The 14358-nt window shown below is 38.5% G+C and overlaps 3 pseudogenes; 2 read left to right on the top strand and 1 right to left on the bottom strand.

Annotated features, from left to right (window-relative positions):
* Positions 1 to 14358, top strand: part of LOC138431446 (melanoma antigen preferentially expressed in tumors-like) — a 621360-nt pseudogene that overhangs the window by 260363 nt on the left and 346639 nt on the right.
* LOC138431529 (testis-specific Y-encoded protein 1-like) overlaps positions 1 to 14358 on the top strand; it is a 296852-nt pseudogene that overhangs the window by 219156 nt on the left and 63338 nt on the right.
* On the bottom strand, positions 5035 to 6474 carry LOC138431259 (heat shock transcription factor, Y-linked pseudogene; annotated as a pseudogene).

The raw sequence follows: 14358 nt of genomic DNA, 5'->3' as shown, positions 1-14358 counted from the left end.
ATCAAAAATCTTATTATACAGTGAAAGTGATAAATAGATACAGGGGATTCTATCTGATAGATGAGTGTCTGAAGACCTATGGATGGAGGTTTGTGATGTACAGGAAGCAGTGACAAAGACCATCCACATGGAAAGGAAGTGCGAAATGATAAAGTTACCAGGGCTCACAAAGAGCTAAGAACAGGAGTGAACCTAAACGAAAGGGGAATGGGAAAACTACACATTTGGATGCAGAGACACAAAGAATAGCAAGGTGAGATAAAACCTGCCTCAGGTATCAATGTCAGAAAATAAAGGAAATAAATAGAATTGGAAAGTCAATAAATAGAATTCAAGAAAGTCAGAGATACCAAGGGAAAATTTCATGCAAAATGGGCACAATAAAAGACAGAAATGGTACGGACATAAGAGAAGCAGAAGCTATTTAGAAGAGGTGGCAAGAATATGCAGATGAACTATGCACAAAAGATCTTCCTGACCCAGTTAAGCACGATGATGCATCATTCACCTAGGGCCGGACATCCTGGAATGTGAAGTCTAGTGGGACTTAGGAACCTTACCAACAAACTAAGCTTGTGGAGGTGACGGAATTCAGTTGAGCTCTTTCAAATACTAAAGATGATGCTGTGAATGTGCTGCCCTCCTTATGTCAGCAAATTTGGGAGATGCAGCTGTGGCCAGAGGACTGGAAATGGTCAGTTTTCATTCCAACCACAAAGAAAGGCAATCCAAAGAATGTGAAAACTCCTGCTTAATTGCACACATCTCACACAGTCACCAAGAACTGCTCAAAATTCCCGAAGCCAGGCTTCAACAGAACATGAACCATGAGCTTCCAGATGTTCAGCTGGATTTATAAAGGGCAGAGGAACCCGATATTAATTTGTTAATACCCGTTGGGTCCTCCAAAAAGCAAGAGAACTCCAAGAAAGCATCTGCTCCCATTTGACTATGACAAAGACTTTGGTTGGCACAGCAAAATGACACAAGAGAACAATAACATCAAAACATGGAATATTCTTCAAAACACGGGAACACATGCCTCCCAAGGAATCTTACATCCATGTAAAAATAATAAATATTTATCAATTTGGAAAAAATTTAAGTAAAGAGGAAAGATGAATTACGATAGTAGTGCAGGTTATAGAATGTTGGTGAGTAATGTGCAGAGCATTTGGTTGGTTATTACATTTCTTCAGTGGTAATTCAGTAAGAACTTTAAATGTGTCATTGGCAGGCTCCATGTTTCAGCTGATGTGAAAGATACATAAAGTAAAGAGACTAGTCCCAAAACACATTGAAAAGCTGATATCTCTGCTCTTCTTCGTAGGAGGGTAAACAGGATTTCCTTCCAATCCCAAAAGAGAGTTAAGACACAGTTGTAAGAAGGGGGTTAGCATGACTGAAAATATTTGTGTGACTGTAGCTTCATAAGTACGGTGTAAGAGAAAGATAATTAAATTACTGAGGAAAACAGAGATCATGCCTTCCAAGAACTTTTAACCATTCTGACGTGCTGCAGTCATCACCAGGAATTTATTCTGTCTCTGTGGCAACAGATAATCAAAATATAAACATGCATTTGGAATTAATAGGTGGAATCTTGGTGTCAGGAAATAAAGACACGCTTTAAGGACAGCAAAGCAAAAATGACCCTATAGAATACCACTTGTAAAGTACATATCTTGTGCTGACGATGGGCCAGTCACTGATTATGTCATGTTGTCTTTGGTATCACGCTGATGGTATAATTGTGATCATGATTTTAGACATGCTACAGTATCTATATTTTCACGGATGAAATGAATTTCTATAATGAAAACAATCAGCTGTCTAACCTTTTATGACTCTACCAGTAGCTAATAGAATATAATATGTGAATGCACCTAAGTTCATACTCTATTTTCATTTTTCTAGTTTTATTTGCATCTCTTCCTTCACTCATACCATCCTGATTTAGACACCACTTCATCTCAGCAGGGATGATTTCAGAAATCACTTCACATCCATTACACCTTTTCCCTTTGTTCTCATATTCTTGCTTACAAATATATTAGGTGTAATTTGCCTAGGATGCATGACAAATGTTTTCTTGAACTAAAATGTTTATAAACCCATGCAGTAAAATAGCCAACCATTGAACTACAGCCTCATTTTACTCTTTCTTGTTTGAAAATAGAAAGTGAAACTATGAAGAAGAACATGTAAATTTATTGTTCAAATGCAAGAACTGTAGGTATTTACTGACATCTCCGAATGTAAATTTCAATCTTCTTTAGGCTCCATAATCTGACACGTATTTGATTGGTCAGATTTAATTAGCATGGTTTTCATATAATGATGATTGTTGATGAGTTCATTTGAAAAAGAAGAGGCAGATGTATAAGTGATTTTTGACGCTGAGAACCATGAATTGCCTCTGTCTTGCAAGGAAGGAAAATAATTGTCACGGGGTGAAATATAGCTATGCCTGACTAAAAATTTAGTTTCCACCATTCCATATCACAGTTATCCAAGTCTATGCCCTAACCAGTAACACTGAAGAAGCTGAAGTTGAACGGTTTTATGAAGACGTACAAAAACTTTTAGAACTAACACAGCAAAAAGATGTCCTTTTCATTATAGGGGACTGGAATGCAAAAGTAGGAAGTCAAGAAACACCTGGAGTAACAGGCCAATTAGGCCTTGGAATGCAGAATGAAGGGCAAAGACTAATAGTTTTGCCAAGAAAATTCACTGGCCCTAGCAAACACCCTCTTCCAACAACACAAGAGAAGACTCTACACATGGACATCACCAGATGGTCAACACTGAAATCAGATTGATTATATACTTTGCAGCCAAAGATGGAGAAGCTCTATACAGTCAACAACAACAACAACAAAAAAGACCAGGATCTGACTGTGGCACAGATCATGAACTCCTTATTAGCAAATTCAGATTCAAGTTGAAGAAAGGAGGGAAAACTGCAGAACCATTCAGGTATGACCTCAATAAAATCCCTTATGATTATACAGCGGAAGTGAGAAATAGAATTAAGACCTAGATCTGATAGCTAGAGTGCCTGAAGAACTATGGAATGATGTTTGTGACATTGTACAGGAGAGAGGGATCAAGACCATCCTCACGAAAAAGAAATGCAAAAAAGCAAAATGCCTATCTGGGGAGGCTTTACAAATAGCTGTGAAAACAAGAGAAGTGAAAAGCAAAAGATAAAAGGAAAGATACAAGCATCTGAATGCAGAGTTCCAGAGAATAGCAAGAAGAGATAAGAAAGCCTTCTTCAGTGATCAATGCAAAGAAATAGAGGAAAACAACAGAATGGGAAAGACTGGAAATCTCTTCAACAAAATTTGAGATGCCAAGGCAAGATTCCATTCAAAGATGGGCTCTATAAAGAACAGAGATAATCTGGACATAACAGAAGCAGAAGATATTAAGAAGAGGAGGCAAGATTACACAGAAGAACTGTGCAAAAAAGATCTTCACGACCCAGAAATCACTATGGTTTGATCACCAATCTAGAGCCAGACATCCTGAAATGTGATGTCAAGTGGGCCTTGGAAAACATCTCTACAAACAAAGCTAGTGGAGATGATGGCATTACAGTTGAGCTGTTTAAACTCCTGAAAGATGGTGCTGTGAAAGTGCTGCACTCAATATGCCAGCAAATTTGGAAAACTCAGCAGTGGCCACAGGACTGGAAAATGTCAGTTTTCATTCCAATCCCAAAGAAAGGCAATGCCAAAGAATGGTCAAACTACCACACAACTGCATTCATCTCACATGCTAGTAATGCAATGCTCAAAATTCTCCAAGCCGGGCTTCAGCAATACGTGAACCATGAATTTCCTGATGTTCAAATTGGTTTTAGAAAAGGCAGAGGAACCAGAGATCAAATTGCCAACATCCTCTGAATCATGGAGAAAGCAAGAGAGTTCCAGAAATGCATCTATTTCTCCTTTATTGACCATGCCAAAGCCTTTGACTGTGTGGATCACAATAAACTGTGGAAAATTCTGAAAGAGATGGGGATACCACACCACCTGACCTGCCTCTTGAGAACTCTGTATGCAGGTCAGGAAGCGGCAGTTAAAACTGCACATGGAACAACAGACTGGTTCCAAATAGGAAAAAGAGTACGTCAAGGCTCTATATTGTCACCCTACTTATTTAACTTATATGCAGAGTACATCATGATAAACGCTGGACTGGAAGAAACACAAGGTGGAATCAAGATTGCCAGGAGAAATATAAATAACCTCAGATATGCAGATGATACCCCCCTTATGGCAGATAGTGAAGAGGAACAAAAAAGTCTCTTGATGAAACTGAAATTGGAGACTGTAAAAGTTGGCCTAAAGCTCAACATTCAGAAAACGAAGATCATGGCATCCAGTCTCATCACTTCATGGGAAATAGATGGGGGAACATTGGAAACAGTGTCAGACTTTATTTTTTGGGCTCTAAAGTCATTGCAGGTGGTGATTGCAGTCATGAAATTAAAAGACGCTTACCCCACTGGAAGAAAAGTTATGACTAACTTAGACAGCATATTCAAAAGCAGAGACATTACTTTGCCTACTAAGGTCCATCTAATCAAGGCTATGGTTTTTCCTGTGGTCATGTATGGATGTGAGAGTTGAATTATGAAGAAGGCTGAGCGATGAAGAATTGAAGGTTTCGAACTGTGGTGTTGGAGACAACCCTTGAGAGTCCCTTGGACTGCAAGGAGATCCAACCAATCCATTCTGAAGGAGATCAGCCCTGGGATTTCTTTGGAAGGAATGACGCTAAAGCTGAGGTAGTACTTTGGCCACCTCATGCGAATAATTTACTCATTGGAAAAGACTCTAATTCTGGGAGGGTTTGGGGGGAGGAGGAGAAGTGGATGACAGAGGATGAGATAGCTCGATGACATCACTGACTCGATGGGTGTGTCTGAGTGAACTCCGGGAGTTGGTGATGGACAGGGAAGCCTGGCGTGCTGCGATTCATGGGGTCTCAAAGAGTCAGACATGACTGAGCATTGAACTAAACCATCATTCCAGAATAACTGCTCTTTAATGGAGATACAATATGAGAGAAGTAACTGTAGTTGTAGCAGCAAAGTCTTCATGTAGCTATTTACTTGAGTGTACCTGCTATGTGAGTGCCAATTACAAATGCTCAACTTTTGTAAAACAGCAGGTTGATCTACCACAATCTGGTCTGTGTCTAACTGACATTGCTGATGGGGTAGGTAAGTCACATGGAGATACAGCGCTTGTATTAGCGACTATCTGGCTGGTATGAGGCTTTTGTATGAAAGGCACACTTAAACTTGCAGAGGCTGAAAATGTGCTCTCTCCACTCGTTTCTGGAAGAAATTCAGAATTATGATCCTTTTGTGACACTTGCTTTAACATGCTTCTTGTTATCTCGAACTAATGAAGATATTGGAGACACATTGTAAATCCCAACTCTTCTTTGCATTCTTATTAAAAGTTGGGGATGGCCTCTTTTGAAACTTGGATTATAGTAGGTCTGTAACTAAAATGAAAGGATTAAATTATTTAGTTTCTTTATAAACCAAGGTAAAACTGACAAACAAAGCTAAGTTATTAAAAAATGTATTCCTTTAAGGAAACCAACTAAATAACATCAAATAAAACACCTCCATTAGTAATTTTAACAGGTAATAACATGTTAGAAAGGACCTGCTCCTCAACTAAAAATATGTTGTATATATACTGTACATACCACTTTAAATAGCCTCGGGACTTTTATCTGTTTTCAAGTTGCTAGGAAAGTTTGTTAAACATCTAGTATCTAACCTCCAGCTATTCTCAACTTCAAAAAATAAAACTTTTTAAACAATTTGTTATTTCAAGTGTAAATTCCATTTTAGCTACATATGTGAACATTCTTCTATGTCACATGATTTGATCTTACATATTTTCAATAAGTGAAAGTGTTGGATATCTTACTCAAAAGAGATGTTTTTCTTCTTCTTCCAGAAAGACAGGTAGTGAAGCAGATCTTTGAAAAGTTTGTCGCTTTTTACTAAATCCATAAAGGTTAAGCTGTCAAATTGAACTTTTCATACTCTTGGTTTCAAACATTCGGATAGCTCCCTTTCTTTCCAAGACTTCTTTTTCAAAGAGTTCTTCATTTATCACTATACATGTGCCACTATTATCCCAACAAATAGATTCAAACTGATTACTATCAACTATAGTCCAAAGTTTTTGTGGAAATGTGAGTGAAAGAAAACTATTCGCCTCATCGTTTCAGAGACAGAATATGTGTAGCGTGGCCTTTTGATCACAAGATGCTCAGATAAAGCATAAAAAACATATATTCAATCATAGATCTCAAAACTGAGTCCCCAGTAAGTGTATAATCATACAAAGAAGATCTAATGGAGGTTTCTGAACCAGCGAATTCATCTTTAGTAGATTCATGTTGAATTTCTGAAGAAATATGTACCATCTCAGAGAAATATTTCTATGCCAAAGCCTCTGACTGTGTGGATCACAATAAACTGGAAAATTCTGAAAGAGATGGGAATACCAGACCACCTGACCTGCCTCTTGAGAAATCTGTATACAAGTCAGGAAGCAACAGATAAAACTGGACATGGAACAACAGACTGGTTCCAAATAGGAAAAGGAGTATGTCAAGGCTGTATATTGTCATCCTGCTTATTTAAGTTATATGCAGAGTACATCATGGGAAATGCTGGACTGGAAGAAAGACAAGCTGGAATCAACATTGCCAGAAGGAATATCAGTAACCTCAGATATGCAGATGACACCATCCTTACGGCAGAAATTGAAGAGGAACTACAAAGCCTCTTGATGAAACTGAGAGTGGAGAGTGAAAAAGTTGGCTTAAAGCTCAACATTCAGAAAACGAAGATCATGGCATCTGGTCTCATCACTTCGTGGGAAATGGATGGGGAAACAGTGGAAACAGTGTCAGATTTTATTTATTTTTTGGGGGGGTGCTCCAAAATCACTGCAGATGGTGATTGCAGCCATGAAATTAAAAGATGCTTACTCCTTGGAAGGAAAGTTATGACCAACCTAGATAGCATATTCACAACAGAGACATTATTTGGCTGAGTAAGGTCCATCTAGTCAAGGCTATGGTTTTTCCTGTGGTCATGTATGGATGTGAGAATTGGATTGTGAAGAAGGCTGGGAACCGAAGAATTGATGGTTTTGAACTGTGGTGTTGGAGAAAACTCTTGAGAGTCCCTTGGATTGCAAGGAGATCCAGCCAATCCGTTCTGAAGGAGATCAGTTCTGGGATTTCTTTGGAAGGAATGATGCTAAAGCTGAAACTCCAGTACTATGGTCACCTCATGTGAGGAGTTGACTCACTGGAAAAGACTTTGATTCTGGGGGGGATTGGGGACAGGAGGAGCAGGCGATGACAGTGGATGAGATGGCTGGATGGCATCACTGACTGGATGCACGTGATTCTGAGTGAACTCCTGGAGTTGGTGATTGACAGGCAAACCTGCGTGCTGTGATTCATGGGGTTGAAAAGAGTCAGACATGACTGAGCGACTGAACTGAATTGAACTGGGGGAAATATTTCTTCATAAACTTTTCTCATTTGTTTGATTTTACACACTGCAACTTAAAATGTTGCCTGGCTGGCCTACAGAGAGAAATTCTCTAGACCATCACAGAGGTCTTCCATGTCAAAAAGCTGTGACATCACAAATTCTCTGGTCTCCTAGCAATTGAAGAGTAATATTCAAGCGGTGTCTACTTCAGCATCAACTTAAAATACAGACTGCTTATAGAAATAGTAACCAAAACCATGAGGCATGCAAAATCTCATTCCTAAAGAATTTTTACACTAAAAAAATCACAACAATAAATCTACTTCGTTTCTGAAATAAAAGTGATTTATCACCCTTCTGTACTCACATTCTTGTTATTCAGTACTGTTACCCAAGCAAATTTGGTCTACTGGCTTCTGTGCAGTAAAATCTATGAACTGACTTTGGGTTTCAGTGAAATCAATGTTTACTGTAGGACTGAGCAAGGTGTCATAGCAGCTGGTGCTTCAAAGACCCAAATCCCCAAATACTCTCAAGGGAAGGATTTTAATGACAGAGTGAGGGTGGGACTTTGGGTCTGTGACCAGTATCGGGACATTCTACTAATGGCCTGTTACTGACGATATTGGGAGTTCACATCATCGACCGTCTAGTTCCAACTATGTACTTAAATTTCAGTCTGGCTGGTGTTTTAGCATCTCTAAAACTGTTCACAGGATATTGCTCAAAATGTTATTGATGGCCCTTGAGGAGGAACTAAAGACCCTTGAGTTTGCTTAATGGCTAAATCACTATTATGCTCTATCACTTGATTATTTTCCTGAGTTTCTGTCTTTTCTAGCTTCTCTGGTTAAAATTGCTTTTGCTCACGAGGAGGTATGCAGTCTCCTACCTCTCTCTCTCAGATTTCATACTTTTCAATCTTAAGGGACTGCTTAGTACAAGAAAGGAAATAAAGTGTTGGACTTAGAGCTCAATCATAAATGTGACAGAAAATCTCAGTTGCAGGTTCAATTTATTTTTCAAGTTTCCCAGCTCTTGGAGCATTTGAGTCAGCAATAACTGTGGCTGTTTCTTGGTGAGATGGAGCATGGAGTTGGAAATAATTCTGAAATCTAATCTTGGTATCAATATTTTCTTTTATAAAAACATATCTCTCTATTTTATATGTGATATTTGTGTGTGTATATATATATATACATATATACATATATGTATTTTTGTCATTAAGCTGGATGAACATTTGAAAATTGGTAGATATTTATTAAAAGGAGAGAGGTGAGTGATATAAAAGAGTCCTCATATTTTACATGCAGTCAAGAGAACATATTTTGAAGTATTTCCACTTATATATATATTCAACAACCGAGTAGACTTTTGAGTCATTCTACATATGTTTTTTTTTTATTTTTTCCATTTCTATTATACCTAACAGAAAATAAAAGCCATTGCACATTTTTTATATGCAGACTCATGCATAGACAGGTGTATGCATGTTTATATGTCAAATATATGATTTTAGGCAACTTTATTTAGGTGACCAAACTATTTGCTAGCTCCCAAGATCTTAAATGCACTGTTTTGGAAGCCCTGCATTACTTCTAACTTTCTGGCTGAATCATGCAGATCTTGTTGATGGAAAGCTCTCCTTTAATTGAGCTCATCTTCCATTATTCTCTCCGTAATAAGAGGTAGGGCTCATACTGATGAGGACACTTTGAACCCATAAAATTATAACTCTCATTTACTTAGAGATATTGTTCTAAGAACGCTGTTGCTCTCCTCACATTGGACACAATTTTATTTTATTTATTTTTAATATAAATTGATTAGTTTTAATAGGATTTAATCTCTTCACAATATTGTATTGGTTTTGCTGTATGTTAACATGGATCTGCCATGGGTGTACATGTGTTTCCCATCTTGAACCCCCTACCACCTCCCTCCTCATACCATCCCTCCTGGTTATCCCAGTGCACCAGCCCAGAGCATCCTGTGTCATGCATTGAACCTGGACTGGTGATTTGTTTGACAAATGATATTATACAGGTTTCAATGCCATTATTCCAAATCATCTCACCCTCGCCCTCTCTCACAGAGTCCAAAAGACTGTTCTATACATCTGTGTCTCTTTTGCTGTCTCGCATACAGGGTAATCGTTACCATCTTTCTAAATTCCACATATATGCGTTAGTTTCTCTATTGGTGCATTTCTTTCTGGCTTAGTTCACTCTGTATAATAGGCTTTAACTTCGTCCACCTCATTAGAATTTATTGAAATGCATTATTTTTAATGACTGAGTAATACTCCATTGTGTATATGTACCACAGCTTTCTTATCCATTCGTCTGCTGATGGACATCTAGGTTACTTCCATGTTCTGCCTATAGGAAACAGTGCAGTGATGAATATTGGGGTACCCATGTCTCTTTCAATTCTGGTTCCTTCGGTCTCTATGGCCAGCAGTGGGATTGGTGGGTCGTATTGCAGTTCCATTTACAGTTTTGTTTGTTTGTTGTTTTTTTTTTTCTTCTTATTTTTTTAATTTTTTTTTTTAATTTTAAGTTTTTTTTATTTTTAAAATTTTAAAATCTTTAATTCTTACATGCATTCCCAAAAATGAACCCCCCCTCCCACCTCCCTCCCCATAACATCTTTCTGGGTCATCCCCATGCACCAGCCCCAAGCATGCTGCATCCTGCGTCAGACATCGACTGGCGATTCAATTCACATGATAGTATACATGTTAGAATGTCATTCTCCCAAATCATCCCACCCTCTCCCTCTCCCTCTGAGTCCAAAAGTCCGTTATACACATCTGTGTCTCTTTCCCTGTCTTGCATACAGGGTCGTCATTGCCATCTTCCTAAATCCCATATATATGTGTTAGTATACTGTATTGGTGTTTTTCTTTCTGGCTTACTTCACTCTGTATAATCGGCTCCAGTTTCATCCATCTCATCAGAACTGATTCAAATGAATTCTTTTTAACGGCTGAGTAATACTCCATTGTGTATATGTACCACAGCTTTCTTATCCATTCATCTGCTGATGGACATCTAGGTTGTTTCCATGTCCTGGCTATTATAAACAGTGCTGCGATGAACATTGGGGTACATGTGTCTCTTTCAATTCTGGTTTCCTCGGTGTGTATGCCCAGAAGCGGGATTGCTGGGTCATAAGGTAGTTCTATTTGCAATTTTTTAAGGAATCTCCACACTGTTCTCCATAGTGGCTGTACTAGTTTGCATTCCCACCAACAGTGTAGGAGGGTTCCCTTTTCTCCACACCCTCTCCAGCATTTATTGCTTGCAGATTTTTGGATGGCAGCCATTCTGACTGGTGTGAAGTGGTACCTCATTGTGGTTTTGATTTGCATTTCTCTAATAATGAGTGATGTTGAGCATCTTTTCATGTTTTTTTTTAGCCATCCGTATGTCTTCTTTGGAGAAATGTCTATTTAGTTCTTTGGCCCATTTTTTGATTGGGTCGTTTATTTTTCTGGAGTTGAGCTGCATAAGTTGCTTGTATATTTTTGAGATTAGTTGTTTGTCAGTTGCTTCATTTGCTATTATTTTCTCCCATTCAGAAGGCTGTCTTTTCACCTTGCTTATATTTTCCTTTGTTGTGCAGAAGCTTTTAATTTTAATTAGATCCCATTTGTTTATTTTTGCTTTTATTTCCAGAATTCTGGGAGGTGGATCATAGAGGATCCTGCTGTGATTTATGTCTGAGAGTGTTTTGCCTATGTTCTCCTCTAGGAGTTTTATAGTTTCTGATCTTACATTTAGATCTTTAATCCATTTTGAGTTTATTTTTGTGTGCGGTGTTAGAAAGTGATCTAGTTTCATTCTTTTACAAGTGGTTGACCAGTTTTCCCAGCACCACTTGTTAAAGAGATTGTCTTTACTCCATTGTATATTCTTGCCTCCTTTGTCAAAGATAAGGTGTCCATATGTGTGTGGATTTATCTCTGGGCTTTCTATAAGAGACACAGATGTGTATAACAGACTTTTGGACTCAGAGGGAGAGGGAGAGGGTGGGATGATTTGGGAGAATGACATTCTAACATGTATACTATCATGTGAATTGAATCGCCAGTCGATGTCTGACGCAGGATGCAGCATGCTTGGGGCTGGTGCATGGGGATGACCCAGGAAGATGTTATGGGGAGGGAGGTGGGAGGGGGGTTCATGTTTGGGAATGCATGTAAGAATTAAAGATTTTAAAATTTTAAAAACTAAAAAAAATAAAAAAATAAAATAAAATAAAATTAAAAGCTTCTGTTTGTTTGTTTTTAAGGAATCTCCACAGTGTTTTCCATAAGGGCTGTACTGCCAACAGTGTAAGACAGTTCCCTTTTCTCTACACGCTCTCCAGCATTTATTGTTTGTAGACTTTTGGATAGCAGCCATTCTGACTGGCATGAAATGGTACCTCACTGTGGTTTTGATTTGAATTTCTCTGATCATGAGTGATGTAGAGCATCTTTTCATGTGTTTGTTAGCCATCTCTCTGTCTTCTTTGTAGAAATGTCTGTTTAGTCCTTTGGCCCATTTATTCATTGGGTTGTTTATATAACTGGAATAGAGCTTCAGGTGTTGCTTGTATATTTTTGAGATTAATTCTTTGTCATTTGCTTCAGTTCAGTTCAGTCGTTCAGTTGTGTGCGACTCTTTGCAACCCCATAAATTACAGCACGCCAGGCCTCCCTGTCCATCACCGACTGCTGGAGTACATTCAAACTCACGTCATTGAGTCGGTAATGCCACCCAGCCATCTCATCCTCTGTCATCCCCTTCTCCTCCTGCCTCCAATCCCTCCCAGCATCAGAGTCTTTTCCAGTGAGTCAGCTCTTCATATGAAGTGGCCAAAGTACTGGAGTTTCAGCTTAGGACCATTCATTCCAAAGAACTTCTAGGACTGATCTTTTTTAAAATTTACTGGTTGGTTCTCCTTGCAGTCCAACGGGCTCTAAAGAGTTTTTTCCAGCACTACAGTTCAAAAGCATCAATTCTTCAGCACTCAGCTTTCTGCACAGTCCAACTCTCATATCCATACATGACTACTGGAAAAACCATAGCCTTGACTAGATGGACCTTTGTTGGCAAAGTTATGTCTCTGCTTTTGAAAATGCTACCTAGGTGGGTCATAACTTTCCCTAAAAGGAGTAAGCGTCTTTTAATTTCCTGGCTCCAATCACAATCTGCAGTGATTTTGGAGCCCAGAAAAAAAAAAAAGTCTGACACTGTTTCCACTGTTTCCCCATCTATTTCCCGTGAAGTGATGGGACCAGATGCAATGATCTTCGTTTTCGGCATGTTGAGCTTTAAGCCCACATTTCACTCTCCTCTTTCCCTTTCATCAAGAGGCTTTTTAGTTCCTCTTCACTTTCTGCCATAAGGGTGGCATCATCTGCATATCTATGGTTATTGATATTTCTCCCAGCAATCTTGATTCCAACTAGTGTTTCTTCCAGTCCAGTGTTTCTCATGATGTAGTCTGCATATCAGTTAATCACCAGGGTGACAATATACAGCCTTGACTTACTCCTTTTCCTATTTGGAACCAGTCTGTTGTTCCATGTCCAGTTCTAACTGTTGATTCTTGACCTGCATATGTGTTTCTTAAGAGGTAGGCCAGGTGGTCTGGTATTCCCATCTCTTTCAGACTTTTCCACAGTTTGTTGTGATCCACACACTCAAAGGCTTTGACATAGTCAAAAAAGAAAAAAATAGATATTTTTCTGGAACTCTCTTGCTTTGTCAATGATCCAGCAGATGTTGTCATTTTGATCTCTGCTTCTTCTGCCTTTTCTAAAAACAGCTTGAACATCTAGCATTTCCCAGTTCATGTATTACTGAAGCCTGGCTTGGAGAACTTTGAGCATTGGTTTACTAGAGTGTGAGTTGAGTGCAATTGTGTGGTGATTTGAGCATTCTTCAGCACTGCCTTTCTTTGGGATTGGAATGAAAACTGACCTTTTCTGGTCCTTTGGCCACTGCTGCGTTTTCCAAATTTGCTGACATATTGAGTGCAGCAATTTCACAGCATCACTAAAAGGGGACAAAAGCCATAAACAGACTTTTCTTTAAAGAAGACATACAGATGGATAACAAACACATGAAATATGCTTAACATCATTCATTATTAGAGTAATTAAAATTAAAATTGTAATGTGCAGTCATAATACACTGTTCAGGGTGGCCATCACCAGAAATTCCACAAGCACAAAATCCTGGAGAGGGTGTGGAGAAAAGTTAACCCTAATAGACTGTTGGTGGTGACATAAGCTGGTACAACCTATATGCAGAACAGTTTGGAGATTCCTTGAGAAACTTGGACTAGAACTGACATATGACCTAGCAACTCCTCTTCTTAGCATATACCCAGAGGGAATTAGAATTGAAAGAGACACATGTACCCCAATTGTTCATTGAAATTATCTTTAAAAAAGCTATGACATGGAAGTAACCTAGATGCACATCAGCAGATGAATATATAAGGAAGTTGTGGTATATATCCAAATGGAACATTAATCTACAGAAAAACATATATTTGTGTCACTTCTAATGAGGCAGTTCAACCCACAGACTATTATTCACAGTGAAAAAAGGTTAGAAAGAGACAGGCAAATATTGTTTATTAGTGCATATAAATGGAATTTAGGAAGACAGTAACAATGATCCTACATGGAGGCTAGTAAAGAAGTTCCACATATAAAGAACATACTCTTAGACTCAATGGGAGAGTTCAAGGAAGGGATGATTTAAGAAAATAGCATTGAAACAGGTACA

The sequence above is a fragment of the Ovis canadensis genome, chromosome Y (assembly GCF_042477335.2).
Source record: "Ovis canadensis isolate MfBH-ARS-UI-01 breed Bighorn chromosome Y, ARS-UI_OviCan_v2, whole genome shotgun sequence".
Lineage (NCBI taxonomy): Eukaryota > Metazoa > Chordata > Mammalia > Artiodactyla > Bovidae > Ovis > Ovis canadensis.
The sequence above is the reverse complement of the archived record's forward strand: the minus strand, read 5'-3'. Positions and strand labels throughout refer to the sequence as shown.